We start from the raw sequence: 15,257 nt of genomic DNA, 5'->3' as shown, positions 1-15,257 counted from the left end.
AAAAATGCTAGCAATAAAGACTATCCAAAATTGTTGTGAGAATTATAAATACGAAATATAAGAGGAAAATTTAAAAGATATATAATTTATGAAGTATAAACTTTATAAGGAATTTAATTTTTAGAGTTAAATGTAAATTTTCTTAAAAGGAATGGAGGATATATTTGTTTCCTCAATTATACTAATTTCTTTAATATTTTAGATTGGGTCACGTTAAAAATGAATTTATGAGTATAAAAAAATTCAAAGGTATATTAGAGAGTTCATTGAAAAAGTATGACTATAAACAGAGGCTGGACACAATTTTAAAACTGACGAAAAAGGAATAGAGGACGGTCTTTCAGTAACAGAGGGAGTATCTTTTGACTTTTTTTTACACCCAAAATAAAATTACCCAACAACTCCCAAAAAGAAAACCAATTTAGGAATGACTATCTCCATCTCCACCACCGACCATCACATCTTCTTCACTACCTCCATCTCCACCACCGACCACCAAACAGTCGACCACCATCTTATAAACTTTCACTTATTATTAAGATATCAAATCTAGATAATACAAAATGGAACAGTGACATCAAATAGTAGTATAGATATTAGACTACAACTTGATACAGATGTTGATTTCGCATCATTGGGTACGTAGCTTTTGATGCACATTGGTATGAAGTTAGGGTCTTTCCATTATCTTGCAATTTAATTAATGCAGTATATTTGATTCATCATACTCCATATATCAAAAGTTCGAACTGATTGGATCACCTTATACGAATCAAAAGTCTCCATGTCCCTCGCCTCTCTCTAATGAGAAATCGTGTTCAAACAACCCGTTACATAGAAAAAGTGTTCCATAATAGTATTGTTACAGAAAAAAAAATTGGACAAAGTATACGTTAAAGATAAAGATATTTTTCTCACGTTTAGATCGTTGGATGTCAGATTCATTGAGGGTTTGAATGTTTTTTCCCAAATTTTTAATAATGGAATCCTCCATAAAATGATATCAACAATCTAAACACCCAATCACATCTCTCACACCACGTCGAGAGTTGCGGTAACCTCCCCTCTCATTGGCCGATGAACAAAACCCTCACTCCTGATTGGACGAAATCAAAGTTAGCCCCCTTACATTTCGTGGCCGTTAATTTTTAATAGAATAATGAAATCTAGACCTTCGGCTTAGCGGCAAAATCCACAAATATCTTTTGTGAGGGCCCGGACGATTTTATTTTTTTTGGGAAAAGAAACGAGATTTTTTTTCAGGAAAAGATCTGAGAATTTCCATATAAAAAGAAAAATCAACTCAAATAAGTTTTCACGAGATTATTTATCGGAAATTAATGGAAAAGAAATCTTAGAATATCTTTGATGGAAAAGTCGAAACAATTTTCTTTTAGAAAAGATCTGAAAGTTTCCATGTTAAAAGAAAAATCAAGTTCTGATGGGATTCTTTCATCGACAATTAATGGGAAAGGATGGAAGTTTCATGTAGACGAAGTTTAGGCTATTATATCTTTGGCAGTTAATGCTAAGTTTAGGATTGTACGTCTGTTCAATGGAAACCAAAAAGGAAGTTTTGTGGAGTGGAGTTTAGGTTAGAGAGATATATATAAGAGTCTCTCCAATGGTTGATGTGCTTATTTCATACTACCTCCGTCCCTAATTAGATGATCTAGTTAAAGTTTACTAGTAAATTAGAAATGATTTATCTCTCAAACTATACAACGGATTTTCGTAAACTTTGTATCATCGGAAAGCATTTTAAAACACCTATTTAATGAATATAAATATGGTATCAAATTTTACATATTTCTTATAATAATATTAATCTATCACTCCACTTATTTATGGTATAGGTCATCTAATTAGGGACGGAGGGAGTATGTGTCAACATTGTCTTGACATTCTCTTGGTAAAAATTCCCTTATATGCATATAAATTCCTATATATTGGGAACTAAAAATGTAGTTGCAGGAAATCCTACACTACACCCCCCATATGATTTCATTATTAATCAACTCATTTTAGGTTTACACTCTTAATTTTATTGATCAATCTTTGAATGTTCTTACAAGAAAAGATAAAGAAATCAAGAATTACCTCTGCTCTAGACTTTCTCTCTCCTATTTACTTGTTTCTTACTCAAAAAAAATCTCTCCCTTTTCTTTACAACTTAAACGACTATTTATAAGGAAATACATAGTGGATGACAGCAAATCTGTCCTTTATTTTCGGGTATATCTGCGACATTCTCGCAACCTTACAAATATTAATTTCGCAAGCTCTCTAATTTTCGCAGGACTATCACATCTTTCTCGTGATCTTAGCTGACGTCATTTATTATATTCTTCCTGAAATTGTTCTGCGACGCTGTTGTATTGTGTTGTTGATAATTTCGCTGAAATATTGTCGTTGCGAGATTCTGATCCTACATCTTGCCTCTTGTCATATCTTCTCTGCAAAGTAGAGAATGATGTGAGAAATGTCGCAGCTGTTCATCTTTTCATATTCTGCATTTATCACACGTATTCTTTCTTCCATTTGTTTCTTGACACGTCTTCGGTAACTGCTGTTTTTCAACCGCTCACGTCTTTTCGTCTTAATGGTGTTTATTTCTTCGAGTAAAAAAAAAAATCTCCTTTATATACTCTTCTTACACTTCTTTCCACTGTTCTTTTTACTTTCTCTTCTATTTTTATTCTCTCATCTCTGCAACTCTGTTATTCTTCTGCAAGTTTTGTTGTTGTAATGTTTTCCCCTTTCAATCCTCTTACTTTTTATTCATTCCCATACTCTATATTCAAATATGGCTCCAAGTGGTCATAGACATGAGAAGAGTTTAAAAGATGTCCAAAAAGATCTTGCTGATAAAGGTTTCACACTCTCCACCATTCCTGGTGAAAATGCCAAATCAATTCTATCTGTCAAACTTTTCTCTGATCATTATTGTGATGACCAATCAATCATAATTTCGCTAGGTCAGATTCTCACAGGTCTCCCTATTCCTCTTTATAATCCATATCTTCCTTTATTTTATGAAATTCTCGCTCACTCGGGATTTTCGCGAGCTATCTTCCAACTGAGTGGGAACTGCATCGTCTGATGCTAGAGTTCGCTAACCGTGGTGCTGGTAGAGGATCTCTGTACTCCAAAGAACTTAGGGATCCTAAATTCGCAAACCTAGAGATAATTGCTGAGAAATACACAGTAGCGAGTTTCTTTGAGAACTATGAACTTATCTCCATGAAGAAAGAGAATACTCGCTGGGGTATTCGCTTAAAAAGGAAAGATAACATTGATGAAGCCAAAATTCTCATGCAAGATATTGACTGGCATTCTGGTAAAAACACAACTCCTCGCCAATCCAAAGATGATAAATGGTGTGTTTTTCCTTTAATGCTAAAAGGACCCTACATTGCTGGGTCAAATGTTCTTCCTGCGAATCTCGCTGCTTATCAACCTTGGGTTTTCTCTTGGCCCGAGAAGGAGAAAGAGGTATGTTTCTTCCCATTTAACTCACTTTATATTTCTTTATTGATTTTTATTATCTGTTCGCTAACTCTTGCGACATTCCGCAGATCCAAAAACTGAAAGATAGTTATAACAGGACTGGGAAAGCTAGTACTCTGTTAGCTCTTCGCTCATACACAGATGAGGTAAGAAATTTTCTCTTATGATTTTAAACTGTATATGTTGCTTCCATTTCTTATTTCTATCTGTGTGTGAAGATTATTGCTGAAATAGAAGAGCCTGTGATGTTGCGAAGACTGGTGATAAAGGTAAAGGTGCTCTTCGCAGAGAAAAATCAACTGCTCCTCCTTCAAAGAAAAGGAAAGTCCGTTCTTCTTCTCCTTCAAATATTCCTCCTCAAGAAAATTTGAAAGTGACAAGGATGATGAGGACAATGATCTTGTCGCAAGTGAAGATTTCCACCTGAATCTTCTATGGCTAAGCTCTCTGGCCTCTTTTGATTCTCTGCAAGGAATGGGAGATAGCCAATTCGCAACCTGCAAGCTCTCGCTACCTTTGCGATGTCCCTTTACTGGATGGTGATAGTTCTCTTCGTGGAGTTTCTAGATCAGTGACTCCCGACTTCTTGCATTCCCTCAATAGTCTGGTATATTTTTATCCTTTTTTCTTTATTGTCATAACTCAAAATTTCTTTCTATATTAATATTTTTTATATTTTCTCGCAGGCTGGAAAAGCTTCTTTTGTTGTTGCCTCAGACTAGAGAGAAGACGCGAAAATCTTGAAAGAAGAATCTTCAATTTCGCACAAAGAATGAAGAATTGGAAGCTGAAGTTAAAGGTCTTCGCGAGAAAAAAGACAATTAGAAATTGATTCTTCTTCGTATAAGAACAAAATCTCTAGTCTTCAGCAAGCTAATAATCAGCTTTACGGTATGTTACTTTTCTCTTTTCCCTTCATTCATTCATCCTGTTGTTTTATCTTATTTAAATGATCCTTTTTGCAGACATTTATGGTCTTTCTGATGAAGCTACCCTTCTTCGTTCATTTCCTAATGCCTTGGATAATGATACCCTTCTTGAGCGTCTTAACAATTCCTTAAATAGCTTCTCAAATGATAGAATTTCATCTCTTTCTCTAAATGAGCTTAGATCTAAATTTCGCCTCTTAGAAATTGACCATAGATCTAGTTTAGGCTTAGCCAACCGATTTAAGCGTCTCCTTCTTGATTCTAAAGAGAAAACCAATGAGTTAAGAACCAAAATTAGCGGTCTCATAGATGATAAGGATCGCATCTCTGATCAAGGTGCCAAGGCTTTGGCGAAATTCCAAGAGGATCTTCTTGAAGTTCAACTTGAACGAGATGAAGCTAACCGCAAGAACATCGAACTCTGCGAAAGGGAAAATCAAATTCGTTCTCGTCTTCTTATAAGTAGTGAGGATGAATTTGTTTGGGCTGCGAAAATCTTAGATGATGCTAGAAAAGATTTAGGTGTAAATGTTAGTCTCCAAGTTGAGCATACAGCCTTGATTAGAGATATGATTTCTGACAGAGAAGGTTACTAACTGCTCTTCTTTACTAATCTTTTGCTTCTTATGAATTTTCATCAAGTTAATAATTGATTGTCTTTTGCTCGCAGATTCTGAAAATAGATATCGTGAAAAGATTGAAGAACTCGAAGCTGAAAAGGAGGAACTCGCAAAGAATCTTTCTTCTCGCAACGACAAGTATTCTATATTAAAGAATCAAATCAAGATCACTGTTGCGAATTTTAAGAATGATGCTATGCATTTTCGCAATCAAACTATCCAAATGGTTTGTGACGATCATAATATCCCACATTCTGATTATCCTTGTCTCTTGGAAGAAATCCCACAGAATACTCCCAGTTTGATTATCTCTGATAGCGAAGCTGACGATGAATCTGATAGTGATGGAGGTTCTGATGGTGATGAAGATTCTGACGCAGACGAAGAAGGGAACAAGTCTGATGAAGATAATGAAGGATCAACTAAGAAGTAGTCTTTTTTCTTTCTTTGATTCTTTGTAATACTTGTACATTTATTTTTCTTTCTGTATATTTGTGTTTCTTTCATTTTGACCTGCATTCATTAAAACAATTCTTCTTTGCAATACAGTTAATCAATATAATCATTAATTCTTGAATCTTTGAGTAAATCTATCATATGGAGACAAATAACATTTTCTAATTTCATACATTCCCATACTTGCCTCTGTTATTTGAATCCAAATGAGAGATTTCATAAAAATTTCTTATTTTATGTCTCAATTTCGCGGTTAATTATGTATAACTTCGCAATCTTATGCGAAGTGAATTTTGATTCTTTTCAAAATCTCATTCCTGTGTGGTCTTATTTTGCCTTCCTAATTAAAGGTCTTATTATGCCACCTCTTGTCATTGCGACAAAATCGCAGGACGTCCTTGCACTTTCATGCAAAAACCCATTGATCTTGCCTTAACTTTTTCTTTTGTATTATGGCCTCTTCAGGAATGTTGCGACAATATGACAGGCCTAAATATTCTTGCGAAAATGAAGCCCCATGACATTGCCGTCTTGCGACGAAATCGCAGGACGTCTTCGCACTTTCATGCGAAAACCCATTGATCTCGTCTTATCCTTTTCTTTTGTATTATTGCCTCTTCAGGATTGTTGCACAAATATGACAAGCCTTAATATCCTTGCGAATAAAAAGCCTCATGACATTTGCGTCTTAAGACACTTATCAGCTCCCTAATGGAGGGTGCCGCCCTTATCTCCCCCTGGTTGCCCCTTCAAGGAGGCGTACTTCTACCATACAAGGTTAGCTCCTCCCATCCAGTCTTAACAACAACCAGTTGTTTTCGCAGCCTCTTATCCCTTTTACCTATAGGGCTTATGGTTACGAGACTGCACCCTAAGTGGGGTTTTCTTCAGGCCGAGTGCAGTATAAGCCAAGACTTGTCAAGAATGGCAAAGTACGCTTCAAACGTCCCTGGCACTCTTGACTCAACCGTGTACCTCGGCGCCTTGATCAGATCTGCACTCCTTGGGAGAGTCCTTATTACCTTAGTCGCCCAACCTAAGTCATATGCTTAAGCTGAGAATCCAAGGTGCCTCTCCCGGATGGGCTTTGACCCCAAATCTCCATGACTCAGGTTCCGGTGGCGGTGTAGCCTTTCCCTGAGCCATGCAACAGGTACCCCCTTATATGACGTACTTTAGGTCTTACATTTGCCTCTTGCGAAATTTTCGCGAACTAGGGTGTACGCCATAAAGGTTTGCCCTTTCTTTTTGTCATTTTTCTCTGATTGTCTTCTGTAAAATTCATTATCTCTGCGAGGTCTCGCAAATCATCATATTGTATCTGAATTTCGCAATCTCAATTTTGCCATTCAATCAAATGTATTTTTGAGAATTTTACTTATTGCGAGAGTATCGCAACAACTTAATCATTCATACATTTCTTGTTTTTATTACCTTTGTCATCCTCTGCTTTTTATTATTTTCTGTACTGCTTCCTTGTAGTGGTATGTTCATCATTTTTATTCTGAGCTAGCATTAGTTTCGCAACATCTCTTCTCCTTTCCTTTCGATTGCATCCACCATCAACCTCTCACTTCTTTGTGTATCTTTGATTTTGTTCGCCAGTTTTCCTTCTTGTTTGCTCTTCCTTCGCAAGATTCTATCTCAGTTTCGTAACACCTCTTTCCTTCAACCCAATCTCCCTTTATGATTCCTACACCACTGGGGTGAGGGAATTTGATGCACTGGTGGAAAGTTGAAGCTACACCTAGAATCCCATGTAGCCAAGGTCGACCAATTAACGCATTGTAGGGTGATTCTACATCAACGACACAGAATAAGATTTCGGAAGATATTCCTTCAATGGAATTCGCATAGTAACCTCCCCTTTAGGCTTGTTAGCAGTACCATTAAAACCATATATCTTATATGTTGATGGTATAAGATCATCATCTCTTCCACCCATGGTTTTATAAGTATGATAAAATAAATGTTCACAGAGCTTCCAGTATCGATTAGAATTCTATTAATTTCCCATGAATCTTCAGCTTCATCATCCTCATCTTCTTTCGGTTTTGGATTAATTTCTAATTTTACTACCAATGGATTGTCATGCACCTCTTCTCCTTCGGAATTTCTTCTGCGGTAAAAGAAATGATTGTTTCTGCCATTCCTCTAGTGGCGAGATTTTCGCAATATTCATAATTTCTCTTCCATCATTATCTCTTGCGAACACTCTACTCAAAACATTATCATGAAAATCTTCAATTGTCTTATATGAATGTACGATAGAGTGACAAAATAGATTTTTTTTTTGCACCAACTTCTATGAAGAATGTTTCCTTCTTTTTCATCGTATTCACTTTGTGATGCTCTGGTGGTGGTGGCAGTGGTTGAGATTGTGGATGCCCTACCAGAAAGTCGTTTAGTTTTCCTTGATCTATCATTCTCAAAATAATTCTTTTTACATTTCTGCAATCATTTGTTGTATGTCCATGAAAATGATGATAAGAACAAAACTCATGGCTTCTGTGGTTTGGAGGTGGTTCCGTTCCCATGTTCCATGGTGTTGGTATATTTCCATCAAGATTATAGCTTCCCATATTTCTCCACACTTGCATTTAGAGGTGGCATCTTGATTTCTTCCCATACTACCTTGTGACCTCCTTGTCCTCTATTATAGTTTTGTCTTTGACCTCCATAAGTTTCTTGTGGTTGATCGAGTCTTTGAATCTTGTTATTTCCACCACGATTGTAGAAATTTCTTTCTCTTTCATACTCTTCTTGATCTCGGCTTCCCATAGCCACCAGTTTCTGTTGATTGTTACTCGTCACCTTCTCTTGTTGTACTTGCGAAGTATTCGCTACTGTGTTTATTCTTGGGTAATAAGCTTGCATTCGCTGTTTGTGAGCTGGTGTTCGCAACTGGATATGATTCCATTTCATTTTGCCTTTCCTCTAGAGCAATGTATTCTTCTTGAAGTTCTCGCAATTCAGTCATTGTGATCGTATTCTTGACTCTGAAAATTTGGACATACAATAGGTTTGTTGCAAACATAGCATTGATAAATGATAATATAAGATATCTCTCATCTACACGGCCAGCCATTTCGCTACACATAGTTCTCCATCTTTTAGTCAGGTGTTCAAACTTTCGCCAATCCTTTGTTTTAATCCAAACACATCTTCTATACCAGGTCGCGAGTAATTATTACTTATATATGCCCCCAAGAATGTAGTCTGCAAATGATTGAAGGATATTATTGTGTTCTTTGGTAGACCTTCAAACCATTTTAACGCCTCTCCTGTTAAGCTGGATGTGAAATATTTGCACAATACGGCATCATGATTTTCCCATTGTAACATGCACCTCACATAGGCTTTAATGTGTTGAATTGCACAAGTTGTTCCATCAAAAATGCTGGTTAATGCGGGCAAATTGCATTTCGGTGGTATTCCTCCTAATTGTACTTCCCTTGTAAATGGAGTTTTCGCAGCTTCTTCTATTGCTTCATCCAATTGTCTTCTGCCTACTTCTCCTCTATTATTTAGCATTCCTCTCATTTCTTCTAATTCTTTCAAGATTTGCTTATTTACACCTGAATCTTGATCCATTGGTCTTTTTAATTTCTCCTCTCTTCTTCTGCGTTCATGTATATCTTCTCTCGCGAAATTTTGCATTTCTTCTTCATTATCCTCATCTCGTCTTCTTCTGCGATTCTCTTCCTCATCTCTATCTTGAATTCGCATATGATGATGCCTTTCGTTTTCCCCTCCATGATTTTGTTCATTTCTTATCAATTCCATTCGCTGTCTTTCAGCCATCCTCTGTACTCTATCATACTCCTCATTGAGATTACCGTTATTCCGATTTTGTGTACGCCTTCTTCCTCGATTGTCGTGATTGTTCTGGCGAATTGTCTCCTGAAGCTCTTGTTCTTCCATTTCCGCTCTCAATCTTTCACGTTCGCAGATTAAACGTGCTTGTTCAGCATAATGTCTTTCAATTTCTTCTTCAATTGTCTGTTGATTTCTTTGATTTTCTCTTTCATGTAAAATTCTTCTTCCTTCCTCCCGATTTCCTTCGCCATCTTGGTCATTTCGTCCCTGACGTTGTCCGTTCTCTTGATTTCCACCATTTTGCCCATCATCAAAAGTTTCATTTTGTGGAACGTAACAATCATCAGCTCTTTCTCTATTTTCGCGATATTCTTCATTAGGATTTGATATTTCTTCTTGAATATTGTTTCCAGCATTGATTCTGGGTGAGTTTCACCTCATTTCTCTTCTAGTCGATCTTGAATATGATTTTGTAATACTTCTCGATCTTCTATTCTGTAGTCTTATATTCTCCATCCTTAATTCGTGATTTTTCCTTGTTAGATTTGCACGTTCTTCTGCCTCAGCTCTTCTTTCTTCATGTATTCTTCGTCTCAACGTTTCTAACGCTCCAATTTCCTCATCTCCATGAATTATTCCTTCATATGCTTCTTGATTTCTCTCTTCTTGTCTATAATTTCTGTCTTGTTGCTCTTCTTATACTTCTTCTGCCGAATTTGATTGCCAAGTGTATACTCACCCTATCATAATTTGTATTCCTCCCTTGAACTAGTGTTTGTTGAATTGGTGGTTGAATTTGATTTTCTCTATTACTTTTCATTCTAGTAGATTCTCCCATTTCACTTCTTTCTCTCCCAGCAATTCTCTTGCTTCTTCTAACAGTAGTCGGTTGTTCGGATGTATTTCTTCTTCTAGCCATTTCTTCAATGTTAACAATATTGCAAGAAATTACGGAAAATTCTTAATCAATCACTCTAAATTTTCACAAATCTCAATATTAATTTTCAGCTTTTTCTAGAATAATCTTCAATCATTCCATGTTTCTAGCGCCATTATGTAGTTGCAGGAAATCCTACACTACACCCCTCATATGATTTCATTATTAATCAACTCATTTTTAGGTTTACACTCTTAATTTTATTGATCAATCTTTGAATGTTCTTACAAGAAAAGATAAAGAAATCAAGAATCACCTCTGCTATAGACTTTCTCTCTCCTACTTACTTGTTTCTTACTCAAAAAAGATCTCTCCCTTTTCTTTACAACTTAAACGACTATTTATAGGGAAATACATAGTGGATGACAACTAATCTGTCCTTTATTTTCGGGTATAATCTGCGACATTCTCGCAACCTTACAAATATTAATTTCGCAAGCTCTCTAATTTTCGCAGGACTATCACATCTTTCTCGTGATCTTAGCTGACGTCATTTATTATATTCTTCCTGAAATTGTTCTGCGACGCTGTTGTATTATGTTGTTGATAATTTCGCTAAAATATTGTCGTTGCGAGATTCTGATCCTACAAAAAAAATTCATCTCCAACCCAAATCAATTTTAATCTTTTGTTTCTTAAGTGTCATTTAATAACTGGTTAACAATCATTCCATTTTTTTTTTATAACATATTTCACTAACATAAAGATGACTAGGATGGGAAGACATTGTCAAGGTGAATGTCTAGTTTAGACATTCACCTTGACAATGTCTTCCCAAAATTAAGCCACGTCACTCCACATTCATTTAAGAAGTTAGGGTTGGAGAAGGTTTTTAAAGAAAATTGATGTGTATCCTACGTGGATATAAACATTTACCCTCACACACATTCCATTGGAGAAGCTCTAAGCTACGCAAAGCTTATTTCACGTTCAGACAGAGAGTATCAGGCGACCAAACTCTTTTTATTTTGGTTTGTTTTTATTTTATTTCTCCTAACCCTGACCTTTTTATTTATTCATCACCAGCCTAATTTTTTCCGTCTATTACTGGTTTCAATTTCTTTTATTTGATTGTGAAATTTAGCTGATGTTCTTTTGTTTCTGCTATTTTTTTTTCTTAGCCCTAATATTCACACGGCGTCAACAAATCAAGACGTGCAAGTGCATCATCCTTGAATGAGATCAGGTAGATTTTCTTACTTTCTCGTTCTAACATTTTCTATCGATCTGCAACATATGGATTTCCGACCATGGGTTAAGCAAGAGGGAAAAAAAATGAAATAATCGACCGTGAAGTTATTTTCAGCGGTAAAGTTGTGCTCTCCGTTATCTTTTTCCTGGGTTATTACTCTTTTTGATCCTTTTCTTTTTTCTCATGGATACAACAACGTAATTAGGGATATTATATACTCCCTCCGTCCCTAATTAGATGACCTAGTTATAGTTTGCACAATTTTTAAGACAAGGATGTTAGTAAAATTTAGAAATAATTTATCTCTTAAACTATATCACGGTTTTTCGTAAACTTTATACCGTTGAAAAGCATTTTAAAACACCTACATAACGAATATAAACATAACTATCAAATTATACATATTTCTTATAGTAACAAAAATAGGTCATCTATTTATGAGACAAAACTTAAAACCAAATAGGTCATCTAATTAGGGACGGAGGGAGTAGTTAACTCAACCGTACAGTTCCATCCCTTCTTTATTTGTTTTTATTGAACCCAACTACATTGCTGTTAGTGAGTTTAAGTCATGCATTACAACATAAAGAGTACATTGTGTATATTTGATACCACCACCACAACTCACAGTCTTCACAGAGAATGGATTAGCAACATATATCCCAATCACTTGATTTCTCTTTTCCTGATACACCACAGCTCCAAAGTTGGATCCTTTAACATTTTTTTTTTGGAAATATTTGTAAACAAGTTTATATGGAAATATTTTTTAGGCTAAGCATTGATACTGCTAAGCAAACCATTAAATCAAATCGCAAACTTCTGTTTTTTAGAGAAAGAAAATAAATTTAACTTAAATAGAATTCGGATAACTACATATGTAAAATCTATCAATGTTAATGGCAAGCGTCTACGTTTTTAGCTTATGAATTGGTAAGTAACTAAGTATCAATGTAAAATTCTGATACTGGTGAAAGATTTTTGCATGTCAATATATGTAGTATACTGGAGACTAATTCTTAGAGTACAACAAGTATTAGCTAATTTTGGAAGTTTTGGACTTGTTTCGCAGAAATCCTAGCTCTTTTCCTCCGGATCTTTCTTCTTATTTGTCGCTTACAATTTGCTTCACCTTTTTTAATTTTAATTAATTGACAGTTTTAAGTTTTTTTTTTTTTTTGTACAATATCGTTTTGATTGTTTGTTACTGTTATCATAAATGTTTGATCTCTCTTCTGTTCCGTTCTCACTAACTTTTTTAATTTTAATAAAATTGAAGTTTTAGGATTTTCTAAGTCGTGTTTGTATTGCTCTTGGCAGCTATAGTTGTGGTTAACAATAGCAAGCTATTTCGAACCCTATATATCAATTGTGCCAACATCGATGCATCTTTTCACGGCATAGCTAGGTATAAAGCTTAACTACTCATCTGTTTAGGGTCGAAGAGGTTTTGTTTTTTTCTTTATGTTTGGGTGGTGTGTAGAGATTGCATCGGTGCGATGCATAACAATAGAGGTGTTAATGGCCACTACAGATCACTTAAGACGACCTAGAAGTCTATATCCAAAAATGCGACAAGTTGTTGCGTGGATCTTCGTCAACATGGGAGTTACAGACGACTCGCATTGGAAATTTAGTTTTCTTTTGGAAATTTAGTCATAATTTTTAATTTGGGTATTTGTGCACATTTTATTATGGCAGGTAGAGACAGTTCATTAGTTGCTTTGAATTAATTCTTTTGGATTTTGCAGAAGAGTCCATTTGTTGAAGAGCCCTTAAAGCTGGTGAGGGGAAACTAAAATACGTTATTTGTCGGCTGCTCTAAAGCATTGATTTTCTTATTTTGGCTTCTTATTGATGATTTTTACATAATAGTCGTGTCTGCCAAGGATTTCGTGGGTCTATGTGGTGGTGATCCGTAGGCTGAAATCAACAGTTCTCTATTGTCTTCGGCTGGCCAAGTACTACAATTTATTCCATAATGGGGAACTGACTGTGGAGTCTACCAGACGGTTGAATTTGTATCAGCAATAATAAACGATACAAGACTACTGGACTTGAACGTTCAGTCACAATCGCATATAGAATACCAATGGGTGGGGAGGAAAATTTGTAAACAATGGAATTCAGTGAACAATGTTTGTAATCCTAATCCTAACCAAGTTTTACCAAGTATCTCCATGTCGACTTGCATTATCATTGTACAGCCAATATGCGTACTGTCTGTCTACTCTTAGTCCATGGGTCCATGAAAACTTTGAGTTGAACAAAACCAGATTGAATCCGTAACGATGTATTGTTTCAGGGGCAGAAAGGCGTAACTGAATGGAATTGGAATTGCTAATCATCTAAGAGATCGAGCAAACTCAGTTTGTCATGAGACAACCTAAGACACTTAAAATCTGTTGCTAATTCGGTGTCAACAGAGCACGTAAAATCACATTAATTTGCTTGGTGCCTATGATCCATTAAAAATGTGCTCTTTACTGTTTTTCGTTTATTTGATTTTCATCATTATCATCAACTCTATTTTTTATTAGGGTTGGGTTTTTAATGTGCCTATGATCCATTAAAAATGGTTATTCAATTATGTTGCTTCTTACATTTGGTTCATGTTTTGAAGGAGATTGCCATTGCGCGGGAAGAAATAAAAGTAAGCCTGGTTTTGGAGGAATTAACAACTACATTATGCCGATATAGACTTATCAACATTTCACTTCGGAATGGAAATGTAAGTAGAATGGAGTTTATACATAATTTTTCATACGTTACGATTAGACTACATGGATGAAAAAAGGGCTGAATATGGGTTCAAGAAGAAGGGGAAAAAAGACAACCAAGGATCTCCATGTAAAAAATAGTAACAGTGCAACTTCATGAAGTGTTCTTTAAATAGATGGAAATATCCTAATTATGATTAGTAGACTTTGCATTTCAGGACGATGCAAACAACAGTTGGTGCATTTGGTGGTGCTAGAGATTATGCATAAGGGGTGGTCGCACCACCACTAATGGTGGCAAGTGCAGGGAATAGTGATCCTGTGCAACATTAAGCTTAAGTACCCCACTATTCCTTGCACCAAAGCTTTGTCGAAACATCCGGTACGTTGTTTTGACATAAAGCTTATTTGCAGTATAAAAAAGCATATTTTATGGAAATTTGCATCATTCTAACAATTTTTCATTTTTATCGAGTATATATCATCAGTTTGGTTATCGTTCTAGAGCCAGTGGATTATGTTATTACTTATTATTGGCGCTGACGTTCTTGCCAATATGTGCACTGTCTACTCTTAATTAATTGATCACATTCTGGATATAAGATTTTAAATCATGTTTTTTTTTTCATGAATCTTCTAACAAATGAAAGATAAAGATTAATCTTTTTGGTTTTGATTCAACCTCAAAATTTGGTTGGCCGTATTGGGTATGCTTAGAGATTTACTCAAGTCGATTTTTGGTACATTATTGGTCTTCATACATTTGTTCAACCTCACTGGATAAGCTTATTGGATTTGATTACCAGCACCAAAAGTCTCTCTTGGATATCAGAGGCAACTGTGACATCGGTTTTCCCTCCTCCATATGGTACTATTTTATCACCCAATTATTGCAATTGCTCAGGATACCCTTTTTTAGCTTCTAGTGGCTATTTCTTAGTTCAAGATCCTCTTACTAACTGGAATCAAAGAATTAGTAGACCTCTTCCGCCCAAAATGGGAATGGGCTGAGGTTATGAACTTATAATCTGATGATGGAGTTGATCATTCTCAGGAATTGATAACCTGTAAATC

This window comes from Papaver somniferum, unplaced genomic scaffold (assembly GCF_003573695.1).
Source record: "Papaver somniferum cultivar HN1 unplaced genomic scaffold, ASM357369v1 unplaced-scaffold_70, whole genome shotgun sequence".
Lineage (NCBI taxonomy): Eukaryota > Viridiplantae > Streptophyta > Magnoliopsida > Ranunculales > Papaveraceae > Papaver > Papaver somniferum.
This window is presented reverse-complemented; position numbering follows the sequence as displayed.